This window comes from Mustela erminea, chromosome 4 (assembly GCF_009829155.1).
Source record: "Mustela erminea isolate mMusErm1 chromosome 4, mMusErm1.Pri, whole genome shotgun sequence".
NCBI lineage: Eukaryota > Metazoa > Chordata > Mammalia > Carnivora > Mustelidae > Mustela > Mustela erminea.
The window spans coordinates 33,054,346-33,080,238 of record NC_045617.1 but is presented as its reverse complement, the minus strand read 5'-3'; the positions used below and the strand labels follow the sequence as shown (position 1 = coordinate 33,080,238).

The window sequence follows — 25,893 nt, the reverse complement described above, 5'->3', positions numbered from 1 at the left end:
CTGTAAAGTGGATAGAAAAAAACATTAAGCAAAAATAAAAGAATCCAAAACTCAATCCTTGAGGTGATAAATATTTCCTATTTAAACAAAGGGAAATGCTCTATCATGGAATATAAGATGTATTTTTTTGCTGTAGTACTTTGCCCATAAAAAAATTTAAAAAAAAACCCCTCAAGTTATTAGTTTCCATTCTAGCTTTTTGAATGTCTTTCTTGATGGTTATGAAGTTAGGTATACTTCTGCCTGCTTTTGATTATGTAATTGTTAGACTATAGAACCTTATATGTCAGTGTTGCTAGCAGAATAAAAGGAGAGGAAGGAATGAAATGGAGGAGTTGATGAATATTTAATAATGCTTTTAATCAGTCTCACCAAATAAACATTTCTCGAGCTGCTTTGCAAATGAGATTTTCCTATCATAGGAGCTTGCAGATGCGTTTTTTTCTTTTCCCCAGTGAAAATCTTGGAAGTCTGGTTGGACTGGCAAATGATTTTATAATCATTAATGAATTTTAATGACTGACGACTTAAAGTAAACAAAAATAATATAGAAATGTGTTTTCTTGATGAAGTTGCTATCAAAATGTACATTGCACATTTTCCTGAAGTATTCCTTATTAAAGGCATAATCTTGTACATTTTGATGTTTAGTTTATATGATTCCTTATATATTTCCTAATCACCTTAATTGGCACATTTAGTAGTTGTGGAAATCAGAAGCAGCAGAGAGAAATGCCAGCCATAGGACACAAACCATAAAGCTCCTTTTAGATCATGATTAGATTGGAAATGTTAATGAGTCCACTGTGACCAGAGATGACCAAATATCATTTTTAGACTTTCAAAGAAGTCTAAAAATGATAAGACTTCTAAAAGATTCAGTGATACTTTTCTCAGTGAATGTAAACAAAAATGAGTCAGGTATGCCCTAGCTAGAAAAACAACCAATGTGGAGAAAAAAAGAACAATATTTCATCAAGTATTGTTGAAAAGCAAGACATTGCTACATTAAGCTAACAGCACATATCCAGAACAAACTGGATATTTTGTTGTCTGATCCATTGCCTTCAGGATCACTAGGGATGTCCTAATTGGATCTTGAGAAGTCAGACAAAATTCCTATAGATATCTGTTTGTTCTCACGGTGACCGATTTTAATCCCTTGTAATTCTTGCACTTGTCTGTAAGTAGCATTTTTTCAAAATGCAGTGGATTGGATCCCTTAGGGTTTCTATAAAAGCATAAAATGCAATACTGATTTTGATATTGTTTTGCTATATAGTAGTGTGTGTGCATGTGTAGGTGTTTAAAATAATTGCCAACAGACTCTTTTCACTCTTATTTTTATGGCAACTTACGTTATATGGAGGAAATGAGCTCTGCACACAGAGAAACAGTAGAAGAAATAGTAGGCAGAGAGACAGGAGAAAGCAAGTTCCCTGCAGAGCAGAGAGCCCAATATGGGGCTTGATCCCAGGACCCTGGATCATGACCTGAGCCAAAGGCAGAGGCTTTAACCCACTGAGCCACCCAGGCGCTCCTCAAACCAAGCTTTTAAATTCAAAGTCCACCACAAAGGAATGTAGACCACATTTTGGGCTTAGTACCGTACCTTAACCTGAGAGTCCTGCTAAACAGTAGCTTCTAGTTCACTATCATGGATTGGAAATATTTCTCTGAGCCACCATGTAAGCCAGATTGGTAAAGACAGGCTGGGATAAATCTACTGGAGAATAATTATAAATCTTTTCCAATACCTGTGTTCCTCTTAAATCTGAAATTCTTCTCAGTCTTCCAGATTCATTTTCCAGAAGTTTTCAGATGACTTTTGATTGGAAGGCTTAAAAAAAAAAAAATCCTGGGTTTTCATCAGAAAATTACATTTACAGTTCTACTCTGAAAGTGTTTATCTATAGAATTACCCATGAGTTCATCTCCTAGGTTAGTTCCACCTTTCACCTCAATCAAGGAAAAGTCATCTTTTATGGCATAATCCAAAATCCATATACCCCAGAGAGGTGCTGCCCCATCATTGTGTTTTGCTAAGAGGGATCTGAAATTTTATCTTTTCAACAGCTAAGAATTTGAAAGATAGACAAGTTTTACCTTCATCCTATAACTAACCTTTTTTAAACCACTTTAGCAGAGATTGAAAAGAAGCAAAGGATTATTCTCTCACTTTTAAAAATGCTCTCTATACAATCCAATTTATTTAAATGTCTCTTGGCAAAATCAAAACAAAGAGGGAGACAGAAAAAGTTCTGGTTCCAAGAGGGCAACACCTAAGTACAGTTACTGTAAAAGAGATCTGTTCCTAAATAAAACACTTAGTAAAAGGATGAATTAATGGCTATAGGAAGACAGACTTTAAAACTTCTAGACTTTTCTTTTAGTTATTTTTTAAATGAGTAGTTAGTTGTAAAGTAAAACTGAATTTTATTGATAGAATTGGTGCTGGAGAGCTTTTTTAAAAAATAAACTATTTTTAAGAGAAATTTGAGGTTCAGAGAAAAATGAAGCAGAAGGTACAGAGATTACTATACACCCTCTGCCCTTCCTGCATATACACAGCCTACATTAAAATCAAATTCTTCCACCAGAGTGGACATTTCCTACAATCAATGGGCCTACATTGACATAACATGATCACCTAAATCCAAAGTTTACACTACTGTTCATGCTTGAGCTTGTACAGTTCTATGGGTTTTGAAAAATGTACGATGACATGTATCCATCACTTTAGAATAATACAGAGTACTTTCAGTGCCCTAAAAATTCTTTATGCTTTTCCCATTCACCCCTCCCTGACACCTAATCACTAGCACTGCTAATCTTCTGATGGTTTACAATTATCTTCAGAGCACCCCATGTAGAGTCTGAAATCATCCCCATACATAGGGGTAAGAGAGAGTCTGAAGAGTGGCAGGCCATTGCAGGTTGGTACATGGCAGTTTTACTAAGCAAAAGGATCTTACATACAAGGCTTGTCTTGGGCAGCAGCAAGATGAATAGATCCCTGCGCCAACCTGCCAAATTTTAACAGGACTCAGTCGCATATACCATGTAAGTATTCTCAATACCACATCAATATCCCAAGGTCATGTCTTTGGAGCAGCCTCTGCAGGTGGGAGAGACCAGCCAAACCCACATTTCAAAAACAGAGTATGGGGTGAGGAGCCTCTAACTGCTTAGATCCAGCTCACAAATCAACTGGTGGTCATGTCTTTTCAATGACCTTTCCCAATATCCTTTTACTGTCTCCACAGTTGTGCCTTTTCTAAGATGTCATATAGTTGGAATTATAAAATATTAGCATTTTCAGATTAACACTTTTCACTTAGGAATATGTATTCAAGTTTCTTCCACATCTTTTTGTGGCTCGATATAGCTCATTCCTTTCTAGCACTGAATCATATTCCACTGTCTGGAGGAACCTCAATTTATTTATGCATTTACCTGCTGAAAGACATCTTAGTTGTCTCTAGTTTCAGCAATAATAAAGCTGCTATTAACATCTATATGCAAGTTTTTGTGTGGATGTAAGTTTTTAACTCCTTTGGATAAATACTGAGGAACAAAATTGTTGCATCATACGGTAAGATTATATCTAGTTTTGTAAGAAATTTCCAAAATGTCTTCCTTACTGGCTGTACCATTTTGCATTCTGATCAGCAATGAATGAGAACTTTTGTTGCTTCGCATCCATATTGCATTTGGTATTGTTAACGTTTTGGATATTGGCCATTCTAATAGATGCGGAGTAGATAATTGTTTAAATACATGTGATACATGGGGCGCCTGGGTGGCTCAATCTGTTAAGTGTCTGACTTTGGCTCAGGTCGTGATCTCTGGGTCCTGCAATGGAGCCCCACGTTGGGCTCCGTGCTTGGCAGGGAGCATGCTTCTCTCTCCCCTTCTTCCTCTCCCCAGGCTTGAGCTCACTCTCTCTCTCATGCTTTTTTTTCCTCTTTCAAATAAATACATAAGATCTTTTAAAAAAATAATGTGATGTGGCATATCTTTTCACATGCTTATTTGCCATCTGTATACTTTCTTTGGTAGGTGTTTGTTCAGGTCTTTGGCACATTTTAAAATCAGGTTGTTTGTCTTCTTATTGTTGAATTCTAAGGGCCATTTGTATATTTTGAACAACAATAGTCCTTTGTCAGAAATGTCAGCTTATCAATTCCTTCTTTCATGGATCATTCCTAGTGTTGTATCTGAAGTCATCACCATACCTGAGGTTATTAAGGTTTTCTCCTATGTTTTCTTGTAGGAGTTTTATAGTTTTTAACTTTACATATAGGCCTATGATACAATTTGAATTAATTTTTATAAAGGGTATAGGTCTATGTTTAGATTCAATTTTTTATATGTGGATTTCTAGTTGTTCCAGCACCATTGTTAAAAAGATTGTCTTTGCATCATGGTATTGCCTTTGCTCCTTTGTAAAGCTGACTATACTTGTGTAGGTCATATCTATTAGAGGGCTCTTCATGCAGTGCCATTAATCTGTCTGTTCTTTCACTTGATAAAACACTGTGTTGATTACTGTAGGCTTATGATAAGTTTTGAAGTTGGGTAGTGCCAGTCTTGGTTTTGATCTTTTCCTTCACTGTTGTATTGCCATTCTGGGCTATCTGTCCATAAAATTTAGAATTATTTCTGTTAATTTCTACCAAAAAAAACTTTCTGGGATTTTAACTGGAATTGTTGAATCTGTAGATCAAGTTAGAAAGAACTGACATCTTGCCAGCGGTCAGTCTTTGTGAACATGGAATATTAGCTCCATTATTTCATTACTTTGATTTCTTTCATCAGAGTTTTGTAGTTTTCAATATTTAGGTCTTATACAAATTCTGTTATATCTAGATATTTCATTTTGAGAAGTGCTAATGGAACTTACATTGTGTTTTCAATATCAAATTACATTTGTCCATTGTTGGTATAGAGGAAAGTAAACGACTTTGTTTAATTGGTCCAGATTTTCTACATTGAAATCATATCATCTGCAAAAGTACACAGTTTTATTTCAGCCTTCCCAATCAGCTTACCTTTCGTTTCCTTTTTTCATCTTATTACATTAACTAGTACTTCCAGTTCTGATGTGGAAAAGGAGTTTTGAGAAGGAACAACATTGTCATATTTCTGATCTTAATGGGAAAGCTTTTAGTTTCTCACCAATAAATATTTTGATAGCTGTAAGGTTTTTTTATTTGTTTGGTTGGTTGGTTAATTTTTAGCTGTAGGTTTCTAGTAGGTATTATCATTTTGAAGAAATTTCCTTCTATTCCTAATTTACTAAGAGTAATCATGAATGCATATTGCACTTTGTCAAATACTTTTTCTGTATTGTTGATACTATCATGTGATTTTTCTTCTTTAGCTTGTTGATGGGATAGAATGCATTAATTGATTGTTGAATGTTGATCCAGGAATGCATGCCTGGGATAAATCCAACTTGGTTGTGGTGTATAAGTCTTATTATACATTATTGGATTTGATTTGTCAATGTTTGCGAGGAATTTGTATCTGTGCTCATAAGTAATACAGTCTTGTGGTTTTCTTTTCTTGTAATGCCATTCTCTAGTTCTGGTATTAGAGTAATGCTGGCCTCATGGAACCAGTTAGTAAGTATTCCCTTTGCTTCTATCTTCTAGAAGAAATTGTAGGGAATCAGTATAATTTATTTTTTTTAATTTTTGTAGAATTCGACAGTGAACGTATCTGGACCTCGTGCTTTCTGTTTGGGAAGGTTATTTATTACAGATTCAATTTTTTTCAAGTAATTTAGGCCTGTTCACTTTGTTATTCTTGTGTGGGTTTTGGAAGATTATGCCTTTCAAACAATTGGTCCATTTCATTTAGGTTGTCCAATTGGGGGACATAGAGTTGTTCATAATACTTTATTATCCTTTTAATGTGATGGGAGCAACAGTGATAACCCTCATTCCTTTCTGATACTAGTGATTTGTTTATTCTCTTTTCTTTTTTTTCCCTGGTTATCCTCACTAGATGTTATCCAAAATTAATTTATGGATTTTTTCAAAGAACCAGCTTTTGGTTTTATTGATTTTCTCCATTGATTTCTTCTTTTCAATTTCATTGATTCTTATTCTAATTTTTATTATTTCTTTTATTATTCTTACTTGGGAATTAATTTGCTCTTCTTTTTCTAGTTTCCTAAATTGGAATCTTAGATTATTAATTTTAGATCTTACTTCTTTTCTAATATATACATTCAATGCTATGATTCTCCCTCTAAATATTGTTTTCACTGCATCTTACAAATTTTGATAGACTGTATGTTCATGTTCATTTAGTTCTAAATATTTTGTAATTTCTCTGGATCTTTTTTGACCTGTGTGTTATTTAGAAGTGTATTGTTTATTTACCACATATCTCGGGATTTGCTAGCTACTTTTCTGTTTACTGATGTCTAGTTTAATTCCCTTGTAGTATAAAAGGAGGCATTGTATGGTTTTTATTCTTTTAGAGTTGTTAAGTGTGCTTTATGACCCAGAATGTGGTATATTTTGGTGAATGATCCTTGTAAGTCTGAGAAGAATGTATAATTTGCTGCTGTTGGATGAATTAGTCTGGGCATGTCCATTGTATCCAACTGATTATGGGCACTGTTAAGTTCAGCTATATCCACACATATTTTCTGTCTGCTAGATCTGTCCATTTCTGGTAGGAGAGTGTTAAAGTCTACAGGTATGATAGAGGATTCTTTATTTCTTCTTGAAATTCTATCTTTTGCATCATTATGTTGATGCTTTCACATATTTTGATGCATGGATGTTAAGAATTATTATGTCTTTATTGTCGACCCCTTGTTAACATTATTTAATGTGTCTCTTTATCCCGGATAACACTTTTTCCTCTGAAATAAATTCTTTCTGAAATTATTTTGATTAGTGTTAGAATTAGTACATCTTTCTCCATTCATTTACTTAAATAGATATGTTTCTACATTGAAAATGGGTTTCCTATAGAAAACACATCATTGGATCTAGTTTTTTGATCCATTACAAAAATATTTTGTCCTTTAGTGGTTTAATTAGATCATTCAACTTTAAAGTGGTAATAGATACAGTTAGAATAATATCTACCATATTTTTTACTTTTTTAAAAATTTGCTGCCCTTATTCTTTCCTCCTACTTTTGTCTTCCACTCTTTTTTGGCCCTTTAACGTTTTATTTATTTTTTTTAAATATGGAACGCTTCACGAATTTGTATGTCATCCTTGTGCAGAGGCCATCCTAATCGTCTCTGTATCATTTCAATTTTAGTGTATGTGCTGCTGAAGCTAGCACTGCCTTTTTTGTTTTTAAATGAACATTTGAAATGATCCATTTTCTTTCATTTTTAGACAATCAGCTCTACTTTTTTTTTTAACTTTTTTTGGTGATTCACCTGTAGTTTGCAGTATACATTTTCAAATAATCCAAGTCCACTCTCAAATGACACTACATCATATACAGTATGTATATATTGTGTGTATATACATACACACACACAACTGACCCTTAAGCAACATAGATTTGAACTGCACGGGTCTGCTTATACTCGGATTTTTTACACTACAGTATTATAAATGTATTTTCTCTTATTATTTTCTTTCTTTCTTTCTTTCTTTCTTTCTTTCTTTCTTTCTTCTTTCTTTTTCTCTCTTTTGGAGTTTTTTTTTTTTTTTTTTTTTGTAATTTTATTTTATTTTTTTCAGTGTTCCAAGATTCATTGTTTATGCACCATACCCAGTGCTCCATGCAATATCTACCACTAAGCTCACCCAACCCCCTGCCCCCCACGCCCCTCCAGAACCTCGGGTTGTTTCTCAGAGTCCACAGTCTCTCTTATGATTTTCTTAATAGCACTTTGTTCTCTCTAGCTTACTTTACTATAAGAATGCAGTATATAACACATATAACTTGCAAAATGTATGTTAATTGACTATTTTTGTTAATGGTAAGGCTTCTAATCAATAGTAAGTTATTAGTAGTGAAGTTTTGAGGAGTCAAAAGTTATAGACAGATTTTTAAATGCATGGTGGTTGGTTCCTCTGAACCCGTGTCGGTCAAGTGTCAATATACACAATATATATAGTTATACACATGCACACACATGTATAGTATATATATTTAATAGACAGATTGTTGCTATTATTATTTTGAACAAACTATTATCTGTTAAATCAATTAAGGACTTGAGAAATACGATTTTTATTTTACTTTTGCTTATTCTTTCTCTGATGCTCTTCCTTTATGTTCTTTTTTTAAAAGTTTCTGATCTATAGAATTTTCTTTCTTTCTGAAGGACTTTTTTTTTTAAAGATTTTATTTATTTATTTGACAGACAGAGATCACAAGTAGGCAGAGAGGAAGGCAGAGAGAGAGGGGAGGAAGCAGGCTCTTTGTGGAGCAGAGAGCCCGATGTGGGGCTCGATCCCAGGACCCTGGGATCATTACCTGAGCCAAAGGCAGAGGCTTTAACCCACTGAGCCACCCAGACTCCCCAAAGAACTTTTTTTTTTTTTTTTTAACATTTCTACAAGGCAGATCCACTGGCAATAATTTTCTCAATTTTTGTTTGTCTCAGAAAGTATTTCTCCTTCACTTTTGAAGGATTATTTCTCAGGGTACAGAATTCTAGGTTGTTGGGTTGGTTGGTTGGTTTGTTTGCTTTTTCTTAGCACTTAAATATCTCACTCTCATTACTTGTGTGGTTTCTGAGGTGAAGCCAGATACAATTCTTTGCTTAGCTCTCCTATAGATAAAGTGTCTTAGTCCTCTGGCTTCTTTCAAGATTTTTTAAAATGTTTGCTCTTCTGCAGTTTGAAATGAAGTGTCTAGGTGAAGGTTCTTGAGGATTTAACTTGCTTGATGTTCTATGAGCTTTCCATTTCTATGGTTTGTTTTCTAACATTATTCTAGGGGAAAATCTCAGTAATTATTTTCTTAGATAATTCTTTTGTCCTTTTTTCTCTTTATTCTCCTCTTTGTATTCCTTGTATGTGTATGTAACATCTTTTGTTGTTGTCCTATAGTCCTTGGATATTCTGTTCTTTTTCCAGTCTTTTTTCTCCTTGCTTTTCAGTCTTGGAAGTTTCTACCAAGATATCATTAAGGTTAGAGATTCTTTTTTCTCCATGTCCAGGCTATTAATTAACTCGTCAAAGCTATTCTTCAAGTCTCTGATAGTGTCTCTTTTATCCCTACCATTTCTTTTTTATTCTTTCTTAAAATTTCCATCTTTCTGCTTATAATGCTTATCTTTTCTTACATGCCGTTTACTTTATCTGTTAGGTCCTGGGTGGCTGGCTGGCTCTGCCATCAGAGCATGCAACTCTGGATCTCAGGGTTGTGAATTCAAGCCCCACACTGGGTGTAGAGATTACTTATCTGTTAGGTCCTTTAACATATTAATCATACTTATTTTAAATTCCAGTATGTCTCCAATACTCCTGCCATATCTGAGTCTGCTTCTCTTGTTTGGTCTGTCTTTTCAAATCATGAGAGTTTTTGCCTTATAATTTTCTATCACTGAACATGATGTAAAAGGAACTGCAATAAATGGACCTTTAGTAATGTGTTGGTAAAGTATTTCATAGTTCTATGATTAGTGGGCCTATGCCTCTGGCTTGTGAACTTACCAAGTGCTTCTCAGTTTTCTGTACTGTTAGGTGGGACAGGTTGGCTAAAATGGGATAGAGTTGAACATTTCCCTTTGCCCAGGTTTAGACTCTGAAAAAAAAAAAAAAATCCCAACAACTTATAGTCCTAGGATATAGGAGTTTTTGAAGAGCAGGTCTTGTGAAGAACAGAATGCTCTGGGATATTTCAAAATGATTCCTTTCCCCCTTTCCATGCCAGAAAGTAGAGGGGAGTTTTCTCAAATATTTACTGTGAGGACCTAGTAGAGTTCCTGATGGTAAAACTCTCAAAGTTGGGGACCTTTCTTAGGACTCCCTGGAGTTTTTAACTCTCAGACTTATTCATACCCAGTTTCCAGCAAGTTGTCAATTTAAAGTTTAGACTTTCCTGTCCTGGTACTATCCTACAGAGGTTTTTGCTCCAATAAGTTGTGATCCACTTCTGTCTCTCCAATTTTGGGTGATTGATTTTTCAGTTTGATCAATTTTTTACTTGTTGTTTGGACGAGTGATGATTTCCAAGTTACATGCCAGACTGGAAAGTAGAATTCCCATTTAATTTTTTAAAATCTGGTTTTACTGTTTCTTAAAATGGAATTAAAATCTAGGGCTGTTCTTGAGATATTAAATATAAATGATAAGTTTCCCTTTTATTCTACAGCTCCCTTGTATGAGTAGTCCCTCACAGATACACCATTCCCTTTTGTGTGTGGGTTTCATTTTTTAACTTTCTCTTTAAAAGGTTATTAAAGATCAATGAGGGCAGCTAAGCTGATGATGGCTAGTAAGAGGCTTGGATAGTATATTGATAAATCCTCTTTCTTTGGAGCTAATTATTTTTGTGTAGGAGGGGGATTTATTTGTATGAAAATTTCTACTCACAGGGTTACACTTTTTCCATTATCTTACATTTACTAAAATGTCTAGTGATTCATTGGTTAATTCCATAAATCTTCCTGAATTTATACACATTTTGGAGTATCACTCACATATTGTCAATGCACCATGATTTAGTCTAATATTCTTTAATCTAATGAGGTTTATTTACCTTGTAAAGATATCCTCTACTTATGACACCCAGAAAGTGAAAGATGTATTTTTGAATAGCTTCTTACTTAGCACAGGCTTTCTGGATAAACCATTTCTCTGGGAGATAGTATAGCTTCATAGGCAAGAGCACATTTTCAGGAAGCAGATCTTTATTAACTATATAATGACTCAGTTTCCCCAACTTTCCTCAATCATATGATGACTCGGTTTTCTCAAGCAGGACTTATAAAGAAAGTACTTATGTAATGTTATAAAATCTCATTTATAAAGTGTTTTAAACTGTGTGAGGCATGTGGTGAATACTTAATGGATATTAATTATCAGTAATCATGACAGTAATATGGGTATAGCCAGGTTGGTAAGAAATCAGTGGCAAAACACTCAGGATTAACCTGGTATCTTGGGCTTAGAAAGATGGAGCTTTTACATATTGATTTATTCAGCAAATATTTATTATGTGTCAGACACTGTATTCCATGCTGGGGTTATAAATAACTGTGTTATAATTTGATTGTTTTAAAAGAGACACATAAAATCTACTCTGGAAGCACAGTGCAGGGATTAATTAATTCTGTCTAGGAGAGTCACAGACGACTTCACAAAGGAAAAAGGCATTGGAATTAGTTCTCTAGAGATGTGCAGGATTTAGCTAAGGAAAGAATGAAGAAAAGATAAAAAGAGACTTTCCAGGGAGACAGCACAGTGTGAACAAGAGAATGAGGCATGAAAGTGTCTGGGGTGTTAAGAAGATAATGGATAGATTGGTTTTCCTGACTGCATGGCAGAGTATAGAGGGGGAATGGTAAGCAATGACTCTGGAAAAAATCAGTTGAGGACACATTATGAAGGACTTTTCAATGCTTTGCAAAAGAGTTTAAGTTAAGACAATAAGAAGTTAATTGGGAGTCCCACATGTATTGTTCTTCTGCTCAATCAGTCATTAATGTATTCATTCCTTCAAGGAGTACTTACGAACAGTTACTAAGTGCCAGACCCATTCTAGGTACTGGGAAGTGGGCAGTAAGCAAAAGATAAATGCCTTTCCCTTATAGTCCTCACACCTACTATGAAGTAGAAGACAATGAGCAAAAATAAAATAAAATATACAGTTATCAATGGCAATAAATGCTAATGTGAAAAATAAATCCAAGAAGAAAGATAAGCAATGTTGAAGGAAAATTTGCAATTTTAGCTATGATGGCCGAAGAAGATATTGGTTAAAAGGTAACATTCCAAACCTGGAAAAGGAAGGAACTGAACCATGTCGATATCTGGAGAGAGCAAGTAGGAAGGTCTTGAGGTAGAAGAGTGCCTAATATGGCTGGGGAACAGCAAGAAGACCAGTATTTCTGGAGCAGACTAATCAAGAGAGAAAGAAGTAAAAAACAAGGCAGAAAGATGATAGAGGAGTGAGGTAAGAAATGCAGATTACAAAGGACCTTGTGAGCCATTTTTAGAATTACATTTTAGTCTGAGCAGAGAATGACGTGACCTGACTTCTATTTTAAAAGGATCACTCTGACTGCTATGCAGAGAGTGTGGAATGACTGCTAAACTAGAGTGTGGGGGAGGTGAAGGGTAGAATTAGGGAGGATCGTCAGGAAACTCCTGGAAGAATCAGGCAAGAAAGGATAATGGCTTGAGTGGTAGTGGTAGAAAATGTAACAAAAGAAAATGATCTGGAAACATTTAGAGCAAGAGCCATGGGGTTTCATGATGGGTCAACTTGACTGTGAGGCATTACAGAAAGTATTCATTTTGGCTTGAGTTTTCAGCCAGTTTCATCTTACTTCCTCTTCCCTCATTTCTGTCTTCCTACAAACTTGTAGACTTGATCAGATTATTTCCTTCCTTTAAGTTTCTACCACTGTCTTTTCTAGTCCTTTTCATCTGAGGTTGTCTCTGGGAAGGTTGAAGGCTTCCTGTCTCATCACAGCCTTAAAGACAACTTTGGGTATTTCACTGCAAGTCAGTATGTGGAAAGAATCTATGTATAATACAAATTTTTAAGAATATAATGCAAAAGCAAGTAAAAAATATACATGGTTTATAAAGAGCTTATAGTAATACTTGTTAAACTGTACTTCATTTTCTCTAAGAGGTTAAATAAAGTCTTGTTAGGAATTCTGTACTATTCCCTTAAAGTAAAGTTCTGCATTCTCTCTCCTTGGTGAAAATCATATAATCTATTTCAAGAAGATAGTTTTCCCCCCTGAAGAAGATACAATTCTGACAAACTAATAGGCTCTCCTCTATTTACTAAGGAACACATTCGTCTCTATAGACGTCAACTTGATAACACCTAAGGGCAAATCCAAGTTTTATGGCTCCTGAAGTTTACAACTTTGGGAGACCCTCTTTAGGAAAATGACTGCATAATTATGTATGTGCACTCCTCTCAGAACCTTGGAGGATAACTGTATAAATGAGGACCTAAATTATGTTTCATTAGCAACAGAGTAAACCTGATTCTAGTGATACCCTTTTACCAGTTCCCCAATTCACCCAGGATTAATCTTAGTCTGATCACTTTTTCATAGGATCCACGAAACTTTGGCCTGGGAGACTGCTCTGATCTGAGCTGGTCTATGATTTAGAAAGAAAGTTGTTATGCAGTGTAGGGGTATTTGGGTACTGTAAGTTGTAAATCAGAATGATTCTTCAAAATTGCTTCACTATCATTTTCCCATTCTTAAATAAGCATCTTTTGATATGGAATTATTTTTAAAGCTTTATCTTTCTATGCAATGAAAATTATTTTCACATCTCTCTTCAAATGAAAAACTGACATGCTTTTCAATTTGGGCATGATTTCCAACTCTTAAACGTTCCAATCTTTAAACTTATTAAATAGCCATATATATAAGAAATATCCAAAAACAAAATAAAACAAAACAAAACACTGCTGAGAAATTACATTTTACTGTCAGTGTGCTCTCCATACTTGCTCTACATAATTTCTGTTCTTTTCACAGAAAACGGTTATACACCCTACAACATAGGAAATCAGACAGGGCAAGTTAGTATCCCTAAAGCCCCAGATAAGTTCTTGCCTCCCATGAAGTAGTATCTCAGGGGTGGCTGCAGACTTTTGTGGTTTCCATCAAGAAATGCTGCTGAGGCTATTCATCTGTATGCACCACTAAAAAATATTTTTACCATTGATTTTCCTCTGGCATTGATTTACCACCTGACGCCATCAATAATGAGGTTTGTCGGCTGATTTCTTAGGCTGTCTGGGAATTTTTTAAAATTTTTTCTTTCTTTCTTCCTTTTTTCCTCCTTTCTTTCTTTCTTCTTCTTCTTCTTTTTTTTTTTTTTCTTCTTGCTGACAGAAGAGTTGCTGGTAACAAGTAGTAAGTGAAGCAGGAAGAAAGGCTGATCATTTGAAGTAGGAAATTTGCAACCAACCCATCAACACCACTAAGCCATTTCTCCCAGCCCTTTCTCCCCTCCCTCTTATTACCTATCATTTTATTACTTGATGGGAAGTCTTCCATCGGGTTGGCCTTCTGAGTATTGCTATTTTTCAGTTTGGTATGCATTGGAATGCAAATTAAATGGGACAATTATCTGTGGTAAAGTGTTTTCTTGATGCTTGGAAGAATGCTTTTTCTTTTGCTTCCCTTAAAAATTTGAAGGCATCTAAAAAGCTGATTCAACTCAAGTACTTAGTGAGAAACCAATTCTGTAAACTATGCCACTTTCATTTATTGAAGTTAGCCCATGTTTGGGCCTAAAGGGAGAATTTTCTGAAACACATGTCTATTTCACTGTGGCAGAATGCTTTCCTTTACAAAGCAATAATATGGTAAAAAAAGTAGAAAGTAGATAGTCAGCATTCCCACATCCCTTGTAAAATAAAATGAAAATGCAGATACCCTTCTGTCAAGGTCTTGATCCTAGACAAAATTATATACCAAAATTTGACAAAGCACGTTCTGGGAGATATATATTCATTATTATGCATGAACTTAACTAAATATTGATCACTCTGAGTGAAACAGATGGAAACAGCCATTTTTCTGGATTCCAGATATTGAATTATGAGAGGTCAGGGGAAAAATTCTCACTGATAGGTCAAGATAAAATAATTTAAAAAAACAAGATAAGAAAAGATATGATTTTATGTATGATGTAGCTATTTAAAAGTAAGTCTCTTTTCTTGTCTCCATACATGTTTAAAAGCTTCAACTGTAATAGATGAATTTTATTGAAAACATAGATTAGACACGAAGAATTCCTAATATTTTGCTCTTTTATTAAGAATGAATATAACCATCTGTTTCAATTAATTATATGCATTTATTTCAAAAGATTTTTACACATTCATTGTCTTTTAATTAGTTATCAATTTTACAACTTAATATTTGTTTGAACTATATACTTCCATATGTAATTTCATTTAGTACACATTTGCATCACCTATGTGAAAGATGATCCCTGGAATTGCATAACACACAACCTAGACAACCATATGAGCATGTTCTATGGCCCTGATATACTCAGAAGAAGAATTGATGAGTCATTGGGTATTTAAATACTTGGTTTCACTGAAGACTGTGAGATTGTTCTTGAGACCAGCATTTGCCCTCCTACCAACACTATCCTATTCTCTAGTTTAGAGCACCATTTAACGTATTCTTTCTGTTGTTTGCCATTCATGTGAACCATGTCATGTGGTCTTCTACTTATTGGAAGTTACTGGTTTTCTCTGGTCTTAGAACCGAACTACTTTTTATCTCCTCATGGTTTCTCACAGTCTCATATTAGGTTCCAGGACCTACCATCCCTGTTCCTTTTAAGACTTCTGCTTTGAATTTAGAGGAGGAAAATTGACTTAATAAGCTAATTCTTTATCACCATTATTTTGAAAACATTCATTGTCCAGTGGGTGTATGTGTGTGTGTCTGTGTCTGTGTGTATTAAATTTGAATCTGCCTGGGTGATCTTATTTTTTATTTGAACTGTGTTTTTCACTCTACCTCAATTCTACTTCAAAAGGAGACACCTGTTTTGAATGTTCTGAATATCTTCTGCATTCTTCTGAATCCCCTTAGATGTGTTGGCTTTCTTTGTCTAGGTATTGGGTCTCAGGTCCAGCTGCTTGGATGCAATAAGCAGCAACAATCCAATTATTGAGGGTAGATACAGGAGCCAATTCATTTGCCAAGTGATCCTCCCGTCTTAAGGTAACAGAACAGGGCTTCTTTACTCCCAATATCTGGAAAGACTTAAGTTCTCCCAGCATCCATCCCAGGAAACATTTAGTGATCCTGGTCAACATCTTTCCTGGCATAGAGGCCAGGTTGATCATACTTGCAGGGATGCTCATGGAGGATTCCCCACCCATTCTCTCACACGTTTATAGATTGCTGAAGGCCAAGCAATAGTCAGGGGGAGAGAAAATTTAAGAGGGAAGGTACAACAGGGTCAAATGCTGAAAGAATTTTTTTTTTTTAAGCAATCTGAGAACTTAAAAAAAATCTTTAAAGTTTGGCATTTTGGGGGTGATTCATGCTCTGTAGTAATCTCATAAGATTTTAGGAAAAAAGGAAAGGTGTTAGAATGAGGAAATAAAAACTGTTAATAAACACTGTTCTTCCTTTGGGATTTCTGGTAAATATGATAAACAGGTTAAAAATGTGCAGACGGCTAGAGGTAGATATAGTTCAGGGGTCAAGAGATGTTTTTAATTTCATTGATGGGAGATCCTGAATATATTTATACAGGTGGAACTAGGAGGGAGAGCACTTGGAAATATAGGAAAGAGAGGGAGTGCCAAGAACACATAGTTCTGAGGTTAGTGGGAGGAACTCATAATAACTAAGGTGAAAGAATCCATCTTAAACTGAATAAAAGACACTTCTGAGACAGCTGGGAATGAGGTCAGAGTGAGTAAAATTGCAAAGAAATTTATAGATATGGGGACAATAAATTGAGGAAATCACACACAGTCTGTTTCCTTAGTAAAGTATGAGGCAGGGCCATTGGCAAAGAAAAATGAAGATTTATAATGGGTGAAGCAAGGATGTGCTAGTGCTGCCTAGTAGAGCTAATTGCTAGATTTTCAGGAATTTTGCAGCCAGTTGTTAAACATGCCCATTATTATAGTGTAAATAACATAAATTTACAGTTAAAGTACATTAAAACAAAGGTAATACTCAACATATATCACTTCCTAATTATTTTTAACATTTTACTATTATCTATGCACTTGTTTGCATCTATTGTGTCTGAGAATAGATATAAAATGATATCTGGTGGAAATATCATGAAAAACATGCTGTTAATTACACATTTCTTCCCTACTGTTTGGTGATGTCGCATAGCACCTTGAAATGGCCCCACTGGGAGTATTCGTGGCTTGAAAATCAGCAAATGCTATGGATTAAGGTTTTTTGTTTGTTTGTTTTATTTTTCAAAGAGCTATTGATTGAACATATTCTGGCAGACACCATTATAAAGCTTTTGAGGATAACAGTGAGTATTTTGAATGGGTACTCTAGAGAACAGAAAGCAGCTGACAACTGATAGATTAAAGAGGACCAAAGCCCAGTGGGTCAAGTTGAAGTTAGTGAATACATTTTAAAGGCAATGTATCCCACAAGCAACCCAGGTGTAAAAACAGCAAAAGTGTTGGGCTGAGTTCTTGGGTGCAGTGTCCGAGGTAAATGGATGGGAGAGGTTGAACTGGAGCATCTTGAGGTCTCAGCTAGTTATAGACAGAGTAGAGAATCTAAGAGGAAGCTGGGAGAAAAGAGTGGTAGTATGCAACCGGAAACCTCAATGAGGGGGAAGCCTGTGTACAGCAAAAACGATGTAGAGGAAAAATAAACAGAATATGGAGTTGTAATGAAATGAGGTTTTGGAATTTATTACTTCAGTTAGAGTCATTTCCAGCCCCTGGGTATGATGGTGCTTATGAGTTTATTCATAATCACGGGTATAGTGGGATTAGCAGAAGAATCACAAGTTTAGATTACTGCATGAGTTGATCATATGGGCTGAAGGTACCAGGTATGATGGCAGAAATTGAAGTAAAGAATGATTAAATAATAATAGTGGAGAAATAGGTATCATGTTGAAGTCAGAGTGAAGAGCTACTTTGTGCTGGCTTGAGTAGCTCTGAGTTCCTTGTATGCAAGTAACTCATTCAGTGAGAATGGCTTCTGTGGAAATATATAGGTAAGGTTATTTCCAGCCAGTGTCACCCTTGGGCAATAGCTGCACTGGATACAGAAAGTATATTAAAGTGTATAAAGAAAATATATTTTAATGTAAAAACATTTGTAATGTTTTGCAAAGTATAATTTGCTTATAGTGTCTGTCTTTCTTTCTTTCTTTCTTTCTTTCTTTCTTTCTTTCTTTCTTCTTTTTTTAAAGGATTTTCTTTATTCATGAGAGACAAAGAGAGAGAAAGGGAGGCAGAGGCAGAGGGAGAACCAGGCCACCCCCATGGATCAGGGAGCCCAACATGGGGCTTGGTCTCAGGACCCTGGATCACAACCTGAGCCAAAGCAGAGCTTAACTGACTGAGCCATGCAGGCGCCCTGCTTATAACATTTCTGATAAAACTGACCTATAGTTGTGCTAATGGGTTGGGGACAGTGGCAAGGATGTTTTATTTTAGAATGGTCTATTTTTTTCTAACCTGCTCATTCCCCACCTCTTCAGGCCACTGCAGAGGTACTTTTTCTTTTGGTCTTTTGCATTTTTTAAACAATTAAGGTAATGTTCCACTTATTTTTCTCTTTCAAAATCTTAAGCATTTTCAAGTTCTTGTTATTATGGCATAATTTCCAAAATTTATTTTGGTATTTTCTATGTTTCATTCTTTTTACTATCCCCTCTAAGTGTCAATTTCCTCTTCCACCCTTACTAAGGGCATCATATTGAGCTCTGTAAAACATTAGCTCTCAATTTTGTCTTTCGTTTTTTATACAAAGAGTATATATAAAAGATCATTTTATCCCTTAGTATTGCACCCTCTTGTAGCAGTTTTAGCCATTATTTTTGTTATGAATTTCAATGTTTTGAAAATAGACACTTAGCTCATATTTCTTAATGATGCACTCTTCAAAATGTATGTGACATCATTGAACATGTATATTTGTAATAATAAATTTTTGAAAAACTTCTATCTAAATCTCTTGCTTGGTGCTACTTAACAGGGAATCAAAACCCAGCAGTATAACAACAGCTTATTTTCTTTCTACATTTTCTCATTCATTATAAACAGAGCCATGGTTTTAACAAGGGCCAATGGCTTAACCCAAAGGATTGATCTGGGACCCTTTGATAGGTCAGTACATGCATATCAAAGACATCTATCCCTCAAATCTCATTAGCAGAATGTTTCTCACACAAGGCTGTACAAAGATGGAGAAGAAAGTCATCCTTGAGTGTTCTCTGTGTATGAATTTATAAGAAATAATCTCTCTCTTTTCTATACACACTTAAATTCTATGTTATTCTCTACTGGAAGGTAAACACTTAAATCTTATCATTTAGTCATTCATATTTCTATGTTGTTTGGTCTAATCTTTTGTCATTGCTATCTGAAAAAGTTGGGAGTTTTAATAAGCCATCAGAGAAAAGCAAGTAGTTTTAAAGTCCAGGAAAGTGTGGGTGAAACCTTGGGAAATTTGGCCATCAACACAGTGTCAGATGCTCAAGAGTAATGGTTTCCCCTCATTAGTTATGGAAGGCAATTTGATACAGTGGAAAGATATCAGAATTGGGGGGCTCACAGTTGTGAGTTTCATCTTGGCTTCACCTTATTCTATGAACTTTAGAAAAGTATTTAACATTTCTAAACCTGAGATAGGATCTAAAGTTTGGAAATAATTATATTTGTCCCAGCTGTTTTTGAAAATATTATATGAGATATTCTATTTAAAAAAAACTTTCTGTGTAGCTGATAGAGAATAGATCTTCAATAAATATGGGTTCCCATGTCTATAGTGTTTAAGAGGTAAAAAATCGATGTGCTTTGCAATGTTTAGCAAGAGCTAAAAAATTATAGTATCTATAGATATAATTTCTACAATTTGAATTATATTTTCAAAATTCTAACAAACTGGAAGTCTTAAAATAAGTAGTATTTACAATTCAGATTTCTTAAAAACGCATGGGAAGAAATACTTATGTTGAAAACAACAAACTATTAATGAAAAAGAAAAATGATACTTGTCTAATATTCTAGGTAAAATAGCCATCACAGATGGATTGGTAATATATTTTTCTTATGAAGTGTTTGCTGCTTTATTCTTATCTCTGGGAAAAATATCCAGTTATCTTCACCAGATTATTAAGCCATAGATTTTTATTTTTGAATCTTAGTTTTTAAATTATAAATTATTTCAATGTTTCAAGATTATCACTTAGAATCTTAATAACCTAATAACTGCTGTGGATATTACTAAAATATTTTACTTTATGCTCTACTATTGTCCTCTGCTAGTTTAAAATCTTAATGTGTCATAATAAAGTATTTTCTCCTTTTGTTTTAAAGACCTACCAAGATAATCATCATGTACTATTGGTTATTTTATTTAATGTTACTGAAGATGATTTATTATACACGTTTTATATTTTCTTATGTGTGTTCTTTCCATCAAACAATGCTTTGATATTAAAAATTGCTGTCAGAAATTAAACATAATTAATGACACAGTACTTTTTTGAGAAGTAGAGAGGAAACATATACTTTAACTTTTCAATAAAATAATTCTTAATTGAAGGTTTTAGTTTTTATATTATTTTTGTCCAAAGAATGAATATTAATTACAATGTTTTATAGAAAAGTTGACTGCGTCTTCTATGTAAATAACCTCACCATTAGAAACCAGATATATTTGGAGAGTGATTCAAGATGGTGGCATAGGAAAATTTTGATTCGCCTCCTCCTATGGACACAACAAATTTACATTTACATATAGAATAATTTCCTCTAAAAAAGACCTAAAAATTGGATGCACAGAGCCTCCACAACAAAGAATAAAGGGACAAAAAAAAAAAAAAAAAGAATAAAGGGACAGAATGGAAATGAGTAGGAGAAGGAATGACAACCTTTCATCAAACAAAAACAAAATTCATCTTAGGCACAAAGACCCACAGTTGCAGGGAATATCAAAAGTAAGGAACTTTACCCTGAGAAGTGAGGAGCAAATATGCCCATCAAGCACTCAACCCCTAGATCCTTCACAGGAGAGATAAGCCCCCAAAACGACTGGCTTTGAGAACCAATGGGATTACATCTAGGAAATCTACAGGACTATAAAAAAACAGAGAACCTTCATTTAAAAGGCTTCTGTACAGACTTACTTGCCACGGGACCCAAAATAAAAACACTAGTTTGAAAGCAACTAAACCATATGTGGAGGCCATTTCCTGATCTTAAAACATCTGTTGGTGAGTCAAGAACTTGTTGGAACTTTTTCTAAGGACAGAGACCTTGTTGGGCACCACTTTTGCAATAATTATAACCTTCTAATACCAGTACTGGAAGTTTCTCCTTTGGAAATCTTCTTCTAACATGTTAGTACAAAAAGGGGTGCCCCACTGAGGGCCGCATCCTACCATGTGCCACAGGCACATGTCAGGTCACCTGCCACAGGATAGCCAAATGAGAGCCCATTCCAACCCCAGGCTGCATCTTCAGTCTTACCAGAGAAAACACATGCACCCATATAAGGTATGCTCCTTGAGTGTCTGGCTCTGGTGGCCATGGATGATAGCATATTTTGAGCCTCATGGAACATCTCCTACAGGAAGCCACTCCTTCAAAACAAGGAGAGGTAAATTATTATCTACCTAATATATAGAAACAAGCAAAATGAAACAGAACCAAATGAAAGAACAAAACAAAACCCCAGAGAAAAGATCTTAATAAAAGAAAGATAAACAATCTACCTGATAAAGAGTTCAAAGTAATGGTCACAAAGATGCTTATTGAACTTGTGAGAAGAAGGGATAAATTAAGTGATAACTTAAAAAAAAGATATAAAATATAAGAAAGTACCAAATAGAAGTTATAGAACTGAAGAATATAAGAACTGAACTGACAAACATACCAGAGGGATTCATTCACCAGTTGTATCCTGAATAAAATAGAAGAAGAACAGATCAATAAGCTAGAAGACAAAATAAAGGAACTCACCCAGACAGAGCAGCAAAAAGAGAAAATAACTTTAAAAACTGAAGATAACTTAAGAGATCTTTGAAACATCATCAGAAAGAACAATATTCACATTATAGGGGTTCCAGAAGAAGAAGAGAGAAAAGGGGGCAGAAAAAATTACTTGAAGATATAAAATGGCTAAAAACTTCCTAAATCCAGGAAAAAAAACTGAAAACAAAAACAAAACAAAACAAAAAACAACAAAAAAACCCCAGACATATGGGTCCAGGAATCCAAAGAGTCTTAAATAATAGGAATCCAAAGAGATCTACACCAAGATACATTATAAATAAAATGGTAACTGTTAAAGTACACACTGAGCTAAGTTTAAAAGTAGAAGAGAAACCAACCTGTTACATTCCAGAGAAACTTCATAAAACTATTAACAGATATATCAGCAGAAACTTTATAGACCAGAAGAGGGTGGCATAACATATTCAAAGTGCTGAAAGGAAAACAAAACAAAACAAAACTTCCAGCCAACGATTCTCTGCCCAGTGAAGTTATCATTCAGAATTGAAGGGGACACCATACACACATGCACACAATTCAAAATGGATGAAAGACCTAAATGTGAGACAGGAAACCATCAAAATCCTAGTGGAGAACAAAGGCAGTAACCCCTTTGACATCTGCAGTAGCAATATCCTACTAGATATGTCTCCTGACACAAGGGAAACAAAAGCAAAAATAAAGTTTTAGGACTTCATTAAGATAAAAAGAGGGAAACAAACAGTGAGGGAAACAATCAACAAAACTAAAAGGTAACCTATGGTATGGGAGAAGATATTTGCAAATGACATATCTAATGAAGATTATTATCCAAAATATACAAAAACCTATACAACTTAACACCCCAAAAATAAATAAGCCAGTTAAAAAATGGGCAGAAGACATAAACAGACATTTTTCCAAAGAAGATATCTGCATAGCTAACAGATGCATGAAAAGATGTTCAACATCACTCATCATCAGGGAAATACAAATCAAAACTACAATAAGGTATCACCTCACATCACAGGAAATGACAGGTGTTGGTGAAGATGTGGAGAAAGAACCCTCTTCGACTTTTGGTGGGAATGTACATGGTGCAGCCACTCTGGAAAACAGTATGGAGGTCCCTTAAAATGTTAAACATTGAACTACTCTATGATCCATGAATTGCACTACTAGGTATTTAACCAAAGATACTAAAATATTGATTTCAAGGGGTACATGCATCCCAATATTTTTTGCAGCTTTATCAACCACAACCAAATTGTAGAACAGCTCAAATGTCTATCAACTGATGAATGGATAAAGAAGATGTGGTACACACCCACAACCACACACACAGGAATATTAGTCAGCCATCAAAAAGAATGAAATCTTGCCATTTGCAATGACATGGATGGAGGTAGAGAGTACTATGCTGTGTGAAATAAGATAGAGAAAGAAAAATATCATATGATTTCATTTTATGTGGAATTTAGGAAACAAAACAGATAAACATATGGGAAAAGAAAAGAGAGACAAATCAGGAAACAGACTCTAAGCTATAGTGAACAAAATGAGGGTTGTTGGAGAGGAGGTGGGCTGTGGGATGGGTTAATTGGGTGATGGACTGAGGAGGACAACTACAGTGATGAGCACTGGATGTTGTATGTAAGTGATGAATCACTAAATTCTACACCTAAAACAAACAAAACAAACAAAAACAAAACAAACAAAAAAAAAAAAAAAAAGAAAAAAGAAAAAAATGGAGGGGTGTAGATTAAGAGTTTTCCAGATAAGCAAACACTAAAGGAATTCATCACCACTAAACTGGCTTTACAACTTTACAAGAAATGTTAAAGGAATTTCATTAAGCTGAAAAGAAATGGCAATAATTAATAACAAAAAATACAAAAATAAAGATCTCACTGGAAAAGATAAAGATATAGAAAATATAACAAATTATTCACTTATAAAGCAAGAATAAGGGTTAGAAGGCAAAAGTAGTAAAGCTAAGTGAAACTACAATAGTTAATTAAGGGAAACATGCAACTGAAAGATGTAAAATGTCCAACACCGGGGTGGCTCAGTCAGTTGAGCATCTGCCTTCAGCGTAGGTCATGATCCCAGGGTCCTGGGATCAAGAGTCCTGCATCAGAATACTTGCTTAGCAGGGAGTCCTGCTTCTTCCTCTCCCTCTGCCCCTCTTCTGCTCATGCTCTCTCTCTCATACTCCCTCTCTTTCTCAAATAAATAAATAAAGTCTTTTTTAAAAAATGGGTAAAATGTGATATCAAAATTATAAAATGTGAGATGAGGGGGTAAAAATGTGTTCAATTTAAGTTCCTTTTGACTTAAAACTAACCATTATATACATAGGACATTAAGTACAAACCTCTCAGTAACCACAAAACAAACACCGATAGTAAATAAGCAAAAGAAAACAATAAAGGAATCTAACACTAAGGAAGGCTATCAAACCAGAAGAGAGAAAGAGAAGAAGAAAGGAATCAGAAAGAAACTGACTGGTTTCTCTCAGGAGAAACAGGAAACAACAAAATGACTAGAAGTACTTACCTATTAATAATTATTGAAATGTAAATGGACCAAATTATCCAATCAAAACACATAACATGTCTGACTCACCACAGAAATAAGAACACACACAGACACAACAAGAATACAAATAGACTGAAAGTAAAGGGATGGAAAAAGATACTCCATTTTTTAGCAGTCATGTGTTAGACCACAAAATGCATCTCAATTAGGTCAAGACTAAAATCATATCAAGCATCTTTTCTAACAAGTATGGTATGAAATTAAGAATTAATCAGAAGGAAAAAAAAACTAGGAAAAAAACATAAATATAGAGATTAAATAGCATGCTACAGAATAACCATTGGTTAATGAATAAACCAAAGGAGAATTTTTTAAAAGATTTTATTTATTTATTGGAAAGAGAGAGATCACAAGTAGGCAGAGAGCTCAGTACAGGGCTGGAGCCCAGGACCCTGAGATCATGACCTGAGCCAAAGTCAGAGGCTTAACCCACTGAGCCACACAGGCTCCCCAAAGGAGAATTTTTTTTAAGAACCTATAAACGAATAAGAACAGAATTATGACATACCAAAATGTATGGGACACAGCAAAAACAGTTCTAGGATGAAGTTCATAGCAATACAAGCCTACTTCAAGAAACAAGAAAAATCCCCAATAAACCACCTATCCCTCCACCTCAAGGAACTAGAAAAAGAAGAGCAAACAAAGCCCTAAGTTAGTAGAAGGAAGGAAATAACAAAACCAGAGGAGAAAGAAATGAAATAGAGACTAAAAAGACAAAAGTAAATGAAACTAAGAGCTGGAGTGATAAATAAAACCGGCAAACTTTAGTTAGGCTAAAAAAAGAGAGTGCTGAAATAGAATCAGAAATAAAAGGGAAGCTACAACTGATGCTACAAAAATACAAACGATTATAAGAAACTACTATGAACAATTATATACCAACAGAATAGACAACCTAGAAGAAATGAATAAATTCCTAAACCACACAATTTCCCAAGATGAATCATGAAGCAATAGAAAATCTGATTAGACCAAGTTCTAGTAAGGATATTGAAATAGTAATCAAAAACTTCAAAAACATCCCAACAAACAAGTCCAATATCAGACAACTTCACTGGTAAATTCTACTAAACTTTAATACCTATCCTTCTCAAATTCTTCCAAAAAAATTGAAGAGGGTGGATGTTTCCAAACTCATAAGGCCAGCATAACTCTCATACCTAAAACAAACCCAAAGACACCATAAAAAAGGAAAATTATAGGCCAGTATCACTGATGAATATAGATTTGAAAATCCTCAACAAAACATTTGCAAACTAAATTCAACAATACATTAAAAGGATCATACAATTGTTAAATGGGATTTTTTCAAAGGATGCAAGATTAGTTCAACCTTCACAAATCAATCAACATGCTCTATACCCCATTAACAAAATAAAAAATAAAATTGTATGATCTCCAAAGACA

At 34.7% G+C, this 25,893-nt stretch overlaps 1 long non-coding RNA gene and 1 other non-coding gene across 4 annotated transcripts in view; one reads left to right on the top strand and one right to left on the bottom strand.

Moving 5' to 3' along the window:
- Positions 1–25,893, top strand: part of LOC116588206 — a 932,011-nt gene that overhangs the window by 693,017 nt on the left and 213,101 nt on the right. The window lies entirely within an intron of this gene.
- LOC116589546 lies at positions 7,214–7,320 on the bottom strand. Its single transcript, XR_004285320.1, has one exon. It is a non-coding gene; the product is annotated as a U6 spliceosomal RNA (small nuclear RNA).